The 8,803-nt window shown below is 35.1% G+C and overlaps 1 long non-coding RNA gene across 1 annotated transcript; it reads right to left on the bottom strand.

The window, feature by feature from the left end:
- Positions 1 to 603: 603 nt before the first annotated feature.
- LOC147079631 (uncharacterized) lies at positions 604 to 8,570 on the bottom strand. Its single transcript, XR_015070020.1, has 4 exons — positions 8,392 to 8,570; positions 8,173 to 8,244; positions 3,048 to 3,223; positions 604 to 1,075 (listed from the first exon to the last, which is right to left on the bottom strand). It is a non-coding gene; the product is annotated as an uncharacterized LOC147079631 (long non-coding RNA).
- Positions 8,571 to 8,803: the final 233 nt, after the last annotated feature.

Below are 8,803 nucleotides of genomic sequence, written 5' to 3'. Positions count from 1 at the left end.
TCCAAAAGTATCGCCGACAAATTGTGGTAAATCGCTTCACGTAGCGTCGTAGCTCGTGTTGCTAAATTGCTATTTTTTGTGTTAAACATAGTCATTGGTAAATATTTTTAGTTATTTAAGCAGGAAAGATGGTTTTATGTGTTGTATTAAAATATGGTAGCCGTACTGATAAGCAAAAAGATGGTATTACGCTTCATAGGTAGGTTGATACATGTTCGTGATAATTTATTTGTATATTATTATATATTTTAATATCAGTGACCTAGTTTCTTTAAAATAACTTAAAGTATGGATATCTTTACCTAATGGTTGCATTTTGACCGCTTAAAAATACTATATAACGTAAAAAAAAATAGAAAATTATATTTTAATTCTGAGCGTCTAGTGCGAGCACTACCGAAATGGTCTATGGTCTCGAACATTTGTAGACGAATGTGTTCGCTCGCCCACAAACCAAACGCATGGCACGCAGCTTCATTTAGCAATGCAACGGGTGGCGTCTAGATGTATCTATAGTCTATGAATATTATGCTCTCTGCGAATATAATAATATTTTATAACAGCTGAGCAAAGGAAAGGGTGAAAAAATGAAATTCAACATTTATCATAAAACATCAATTATTTATTAAAATACTTTAAACTACCTTTCTATTAACAATCATCAATCCAAGAGGTACTTAACTGGGTGGTCGACATAAACTTAAAAATGTAAGGAGGTGTAACGTGTAATTTCTTTGCTTGGTCTAAATATATTACAATAAATCATCAATGTTATAAAGGAAAAATCATGAAATTTATGATACAAAAATTAATCAATTTTCTGTGGGTAGGTAGTTACATAGGTAAGTATTGAAAGTAATAAACTTCTGTGACCAATCAAAACGTGGGCGGACATTCTTCTCAGGATGACCACCATGGTGTAGAGTAGAGAGCCGTTACAAGGCCCAACTCGTCTGGCTCGTAGCAAAGCTATATTGGCTTCCTGGAGTCGATTCGCATACGACACAGTTCGGGCCATGTAAATCAAATCATCCACATTATGGTGAGCGTGGAATTTGTTCAAACAATTGTCATACTGCAAACAAAAAAGCATTGATAAGATTAAGCAAACGTGATATAGTTTTTATACAGAATATTACTTAAAATATTTGCTGTATAAACGTATACTACGTAGTCAACAATTTATTGTTTTTACATTTCATTGATTGTTTAACCATTAGATGGGTGAGCATCACATTGCATAGAAAGCCTTGGGGCATAGATAGCAGTGGTGAAGGGTGGAGGTAGGCTGTTAAGAACTGCCATAAATAGTGCACATTAAACTTTGTCAGTCATGCATATTTTTTTCATTGAAATAAGACAACTTACAGATGGTGTTGGGTTAGTTTTTAAAATTCAATTAAACCCTGCGAAAACAAGTCTTTTACAGATTAACATCCACATAGACTTTTTTGGAATACACTTTTTATCCCAAATTGCTCCATGAGATTTAGTCGATCACCCTTGTCATATAGATACACATATTTCGGACCATGAATTGGATCTACAATATGGCTGCTGCTCGCTATAAAGACGTGCTTGGTGAATTGTGTGAATCTCTAAACTGTTTTACAAGTTTCACAATGCAGATAATAAACACCTCTTCTCTGAAGTGTATATTGATCTATCTAGTATCAACGATGAAACAAAGACACATGACAAAATGACTAAGATGGTTATACATAATTATTATATCTTTAAAAATGAAAGTTTATGTCTTGTATATTAATAAAAAATGGGATGATATAACTGCAAATCAGACTGCTCTAATTAAATCCAAGCTTTGATGTCATCTGGGAATTGATCAGTGACTTTCTTGAGATGTGCACGAGCTACATCTCGTTAAGATTGAAAGGTAGATTTAGCGTATAGTGATCCAAGAATTTTTATTATCTCGTAGTTGTTTGGTTGAGCCTTTATGACATTTTTGAAACATTGGGAGGCCCAGTGAAGGAATAATTGTTGAATACAATAAAACAACTTAATATATTTATACATTGGCTTTGCATGAATTATTTAAATTCGCCCACCATACAGTATTAACAATAATAATTACAACATTATAATAATATAGACTAGAACATAAATTTCAGTCCTCATACTTGATAAAAAAATAAGAAAAAACTCAGCAATAAAGTTGGATGGCAAAATTAAAAAGTGGTCACGATCCTCAGCCATGAGTGAACGACCAAGAAGAAGGATGTATGTGGCAGTAAAGAATTATGGACCGAGAAAAATGGAGGAAGCTAAGGGAGGCCTTCATCCAACTGTAGATCGACCCCGGCTGATGATGATGACTTGATAAAAAGCTTAGTGCCCATACGCACTTGCGGCAGGCCGCATCACGGCTAGCCGCATATCGTTTTTTGTATGCCGGCTAGCCGCAGCGGCCTGCCGCAAGTGCGTATGGGTGAACAAAACAATTATTGTAAAGCAATTTTCTTAAGTGGTGAATACCAGGTCATATTCTATTATATACAAATTTTGATTCATAGATAGCATAAGGATCTCTTCGAATTTTCGTACTGACATACTAGTACTTTTTAATAGTTTAAATTAAATTATAGATTCTTCAAGATGTTACACAAGATTTAACAATGAAACATTCATCAATCTTCCATACATAACTCGAAACAGGTTCAGAAACAAACCTAATTGATAAAAATGTTAGAACATGACATGGGAATCAACCCTAGATTTATCGCATGCCAGCTGAGTCAGCTTGAGAAGATCCAAGATTTTTCGAATGGGTATTTTACTGAGGCTGTTCCAAGTTAAATATTTTCAATGAAGACTGTTACATTCTTAAATCACGTGTATTATTTAGGAATATCAACTGTTAAGCTGTGGACCCAATAGGTTGAGCAAACGATCATATATTTCTTGTAAAAAATATCTGTTATGAGACCTCTTCATGAGGCAGCCGAGATCCACATCGGATTGTAGGGCCAGTAAAAAATATATTTTTAACTGTACGCCTATACAAATATGATATAAAATATACATACATTCTCTGAATCCCCTCGATAAAATGACATACATCTGCTCGAGGCCAAAGTGCGGCAGGACAAATGCAGAAAGTGCAAACTGCGTAGCCTGGTCGCGGTTTCTCGTGCAAGTTAGTAACAGTTCTCCGCACACAACCCCCGATTCTCTGTGTTGTTATTGGACTTGGATTGTAACCCTGAAAACAAATTACAAGACAACTGAATGAACTGAACTGAGAAAAATTTTCACCCTGCTGAATTAAGCGGATAGACAAGGTAATTGAATTACTATTATGATTACTAGATAGATGGAGCAATGAGATCTTTTTAAAATTTATGTAGAAAGGATTTTATTCTTTTCGTCATAAATTTCATTTCATACTCATGTGATATATGAAATTTATATCATAATATTTACATTAAGTATGTAATTTTATTAATCAGACATAATTATAGGTTCATATAATTTCTTCATGTTTTCTTTACAGACTTAACGGCCCACATGCTCAGCGTAGGTAAAAATGGAGCTTTTATGGTATTCTTTTTCTTTTTTCTTTCGACCATGTCCGATCCTAATAGGATCATATGGGCCTCCACAGAGTAGAGGTTTGTATTGACAGATTTTGTTTTTTAGGAGAAATGGATGTCAGCCATTTGCTCAACCTATTAGGTATATTCAGAGCATAATCCTGGACATTCCTTAAACGTTTTAGATAATCTATTTATATAATTTTGAAGCCTTATTATCCTTTATATTTATTTTAAACATTTGATGACTGCATAAAGTATTTTTATTACATAAAATAGTATTTTTTTAAACTTTTCGCTCTAATGTTTTAGAATATAGTCATATTTCGGTACATCCATGTGCAGTGGTATTAATATTTTTTAGATTCATTATTTTTTAAACGCATTTACAAAACCATTAGTAAAATTAATGTTAACATTATATAGTGACATATTTACGATAAAAAATTATATTTAATAATCTTTGTGATCCCAAATTGAACAAAAATTAGGCATTTTATTATTAAAAAATTGGCACGATTAACACATTTGAAGATAATTCTAAAGATACTAATTATAAGCTATGTCTTTGACCATTCAAATGTGATAAACATTCTACGAATAATGTTTGCTTTATAATAATTATTGACCTAAGAATAAGGTACTATTTTTTGAAATACGCCATATTTATTGGCATTTCCCAGTGGTTAAGCTACAACATACGGCCGTAGCCATAAATTGACAAATGATAAATAAAGTAGGGAGTAAGATCATGGTAATGCCCGTGTTTGAATATGTACCGATTTAAAAAAATATTTTTTTTCGGTTAGGTTAGATTATGGTTATGGCTACGGTCGTATGTTGTGGCTTAGCCACTGGGAAATGCCAATAGAAATGGCATATTTCAAAATAATACTACCTTATTCTTAGGTCAATAATTATTATAAAGCAAACATTATTCGTAGAATGTTTATCAGTTGTGTAATTCATGCGCACTAGAAATCGTATCTGTGGATGATCAGGGTTAAATTATTGTTACACTATACCTAATGGTTTTTCATTGGAAAAAATATTTTAAATATAAAATATTTTTTTTATGAGAAATGGATGTTTAGCCACTTGCATTACCAATTGTATTGTACCACACTGCTGAGGAATTTATTGATGAGCCTACTCTGCCTGAAGTAAGAAGAGCATTAAGAACGCTGAAAAACAATAAAGCACCTGGAACCGACAGGATAACAGCCGAGCTGATAAAGACTGGTGGCCCTACACTGGAAGCAAATATCCACAAGATAATTCTCAATATTTGGGAAAAAGAAATTCTACCTGAGGAATGGAAGATGGGTATAATAATCGTGCCTATTCTGAAAAAGGGAGACAAAACAATTTGCGATAACTACAGAGGGATCACAATTCTAAACACAGCTTATAAAGTTTTCTCATCTGTACTGTATAGCAGGTTAATGATCTAAGGTGAGGAAATCCTGGGGGAATACCAATGCGGCTTCCGACCAAATAGATCCACCATAGATCACATCCATCTCATGAGGCAAACTATGGAGAAAGCGCACGAATACAACCTGACACTCCACCACCTGTTTATTGATTTTAAACAAGCTTTCGCCAGTGTGAATAGGGATAAGATGCTGCAAAGCCTAAAAATACTGGGAATTCCCTTAAAACTAGTAAGGCTTATAAAGACCACACTGACGGATACTAATTACAAGGAGATCCAAACAGAGGATGATCGACCATGGTGGCACTATGAAAATAAAAGCAGAAAACGCTGGGCTGGAAATAAACCAGTCAAAAACTAAGTATATGGTCAGCACACGCGATCAGGTACCGCTGCAGAATATAGTCATAGGACAACATGCATATGAAGGGGTGGACAAGTTCACGTATCTCGGATCCAACCTAAATACCCAAAATAAGACAGCAGAGGAGATAAAAATCCGCCTTATCTCCGGGAATAAATGCTGGCATGCCTGCAAGCGACTGGTGGGGTCGAAAATTCTAGGCCGAAGAAGTAAACTTCTAATTTATAAAACGATTATAAGGCCAGTGGTCACATATGGCTGTGAGACTTGGTGCTTGACTCAAAACGAGGAAAACAAATTAGCTGTCTTCGAGCGAAATACTCCGCAAAATCTTTGGACCCACGTTGGAAAATGGGAACTACAGAATTAAAATGAACCACGAGTTGGAAGAGCTGATTGAACAGCAAACAATCATAAGACACTGTAAGTTCCAAAGACTACGATGGGCGGGACATGTGGAGAGAATGCCTGAAGTTAGAGCGCCAAGGATCATGACGAAGTGGCTACCCCAACGGAAGAGACCCAGAGGCCGTCCAAGAAAGAGATGGGCTGACGCCGTAGAAATTGACTGGCTTCATATAGGAAGATCCGGTAACTGGAGAAGTGTGGCGAGAGACCGGAGTGAGTGGAGAGCGGTTGTGGAGGAGGCCAAATCCCACCCCGGGATGTAGCACCGTGGAAGAAGAAGAAGATACCATGTTACATATTTATGCCATCATTTTAATAAAAAAAATATTGGTGTTAGATTTTACAAATCCATAGGTACGACCAGGAGGAAAACTAATGACTTATATTCGAGCACTGCAATATAATGGATCTAATAAATCGTCGGTATAGTGGCAAAAGGCGTTAAGTCAAAAAACCTTGTTTAGAGATAATCGTCTTTTTCTAAATTCAAGAAATTGAAACCTCTTTATTTAATTAGTTTAAACATTTTTACCTAAACTTGCTACTTTATGATATTCGGTAATCATTTATGAATTCGATTTGAGTATTGTCAAGTCTTTTTTATAGTAATAATAATTAGTTTTTTGAGTTTATTTACAAAAAGGTGAATTAACGTTTTTTGCCACAACGATTTTTGAGTTAATAGAATAAATAGTCAAACATAAAATGTTGTAGTTGAGTAGTAATACATTGGACTCTAATCATAATAGAAACTGGCCAATTTAAAATAAAATTAAAATTAAAACAGAAATAATATTAGGTAGGTGGATACTATTAGGTAATAATATTAGGTAGGTATAGAAGTAATTTGATATTTTTGTATGTAAGATTAGTAATAATCTTGTTTCAAATTATGATACTTTTCATCTTTATTAAAAATAAATTTGTGTAGCTAAGTACTAGGTAAAAATAATAAAAAGAATACATTCTTATTTAATTTATTTATCAGAACATTGGATTAGAGGTGGATAAACGGTATGGGGATGATGATTACACAAAAATAATTTATGAAAACAATTAAAATTAACAATTATCCTATAAAATTAATTAAGAAAACTTAAAATATAATTAAGAGATCATTTCCGCTTCATCATAGCCAACCTCGAAGGGTTCGAGAACAGTATTTAATTTATTTATTAGAAACATCGGATAACAGGTGGATAAACGGTATGGAGATTTAAGTCAGAAATTTGGCAAATACTTTCTTTTAATTCATTTTGATAAACGTGGTATGATATTGAATCCTTGCGCAGTTTGCCGTCAGCAATTCGTACCCTTTGGGTTTTTGGAGCAGCACTGTCTGCATTCCTTAAAATAAAATCCCCTTTGCGCTCGAAGCTCTTTCTTCGTCTTCTTTGGCCATATCCGCCCCGTAATTGGAGCATATGGACACCACGCGGCGCCTCCAAGAATCCTTGTCGCTCGCCAGTCTTTCTGCTCCGTTCCAGGTCAAACCAGTATCCCGTAGCTCCGCCGTAAACACTCTATAGATAGTATTTAGCGGCCTTCCAGGACGCCGGAGTCCGGTCGGCTTGAAGAACAGGCAAGCCTAGTTGAGGTTCTCTTCTGGCATCCGCAGCACGTGGCCGAGCCACGTCCAACGTCGCATCTTCACTCTCAGCGTGATGAGAAGCTGTTTGGTGCATTATCTTATCTCCTCGATCCTAAAATCATACCACCCCACACCCAGTACTCATCGCAAACATCTGTTTTCGAAGCTCAGTATACGGTTTCTCTGAGCCTTCGTAAGGTGCCATGATTCGCTACCGTAAAGCAGCACCGTCAGAATGCAAGCGTCAAATAGGCGGCATTTGATTTTGACCGAGTACAATCGTGAGTCCCAGACATTTCGCATCGAGTTGAATGTTGCTCCAGCCATTCCCATTCGGATAGCGAGCTCTTTCTGTAAAATGCTATCTCCCGTGATGTGTACCCCCAGGTACTTGGGAAAACCATGACCAGATGAAGTAGAAAATACTGACATTGTATCCGACTGGCGATTCAATACAAACAAGATGAGCCCACCCCGGGTTTAATGATTAAACTATCAAGTTTTCAGTTTCCAATTTCATTCCCATTTGACTCATTATTTTGGTGCTGTTGTCACCGCAAGTATTATGTTCGTCAGCGCATGATTATCGGCATATTCTCCAAGTCAATTTCATCATTTATCGATCCGTCTTCTGTAATCAAATGCATGTTAGCATTATAAAGATGAAAGTAAATCAAGGGTAAAGTACCTAAACACTTTTTCATCTACAACTTATATTATACTACCTACTAAAACCTTCCTGAGGCTATAATATAATTTTTAAGTACCTAATGAACGAGCTAAAAAACTTTGTCCTACAACTTATTGTCCTACAAACCTGTTGCCATGAAAGTAGTAGGATTATTATTAATATTGTCTCCATCCACAACATCACTTTGGTGTGCATCATCTAAAATATAAATAAAACATATGCGTTAGTAAGGATGTCTTTCCGATTACATAAAAATACGCCATAGAAACGTGATATCAGTACACAAATAATCAATAATTGTAGAGCAAACTTCATTTTGAGGTTATGTTGAATTAAGTTGCTTACCTTTTACATGCTTCCTTATTTTATTCTGTTGCCCATACAGAAACATAATATTTTCCAATCTAAAAATTATACACGTCGATAAAACCGATTATACAATAGATTACAAGCACAATTGTAGAAAATATGAGATATATAAATACGCGCGAAACGTCAACATTCAGAACCAACTGTCAAATGGTTGCAAGCAGTGTTGCCAAGTCAAAATTTAAAATTTCAGTAGAATGTGACAAAAAAATTCAGTAGATTTGACAAAATATCAGTAGATTTCAGATTCTGAATACCTACTCATTGAATGACCAATTCTTTTCTGGATTTTCAAAAAATTACACGTAAAGTAATTAACGTCTCGTTTTTTTAGAGTAAAATACCGCGTAAGGTAATTAACGTCTCGTTTTTTTTAGAAAAAATTCAG

The sequence above is a fragment of the Rhyacophila brunnea genome, unplaced genomic scaffold, assembly GCF_057557595.1.
Source record: "Rhyacophila brunnea isolate RB1 unplaced genomic scaffold, BYU_Rbru_1.0 scaffold_1, whole genome shotgun sequence".
Classification (NCBI taxonomy): Eukaryota; Metazoa; Arthropoda; class Insecta; order Trichoptera; family Rhyacophilidae; genus Rhyacophila; species Rhyacophila brunnea.
The sequence above is the reverse complement of the archived record's forward strand: the minus strand, read 5'-3'. Positions and strand labels throughout refer to the sequence as shown.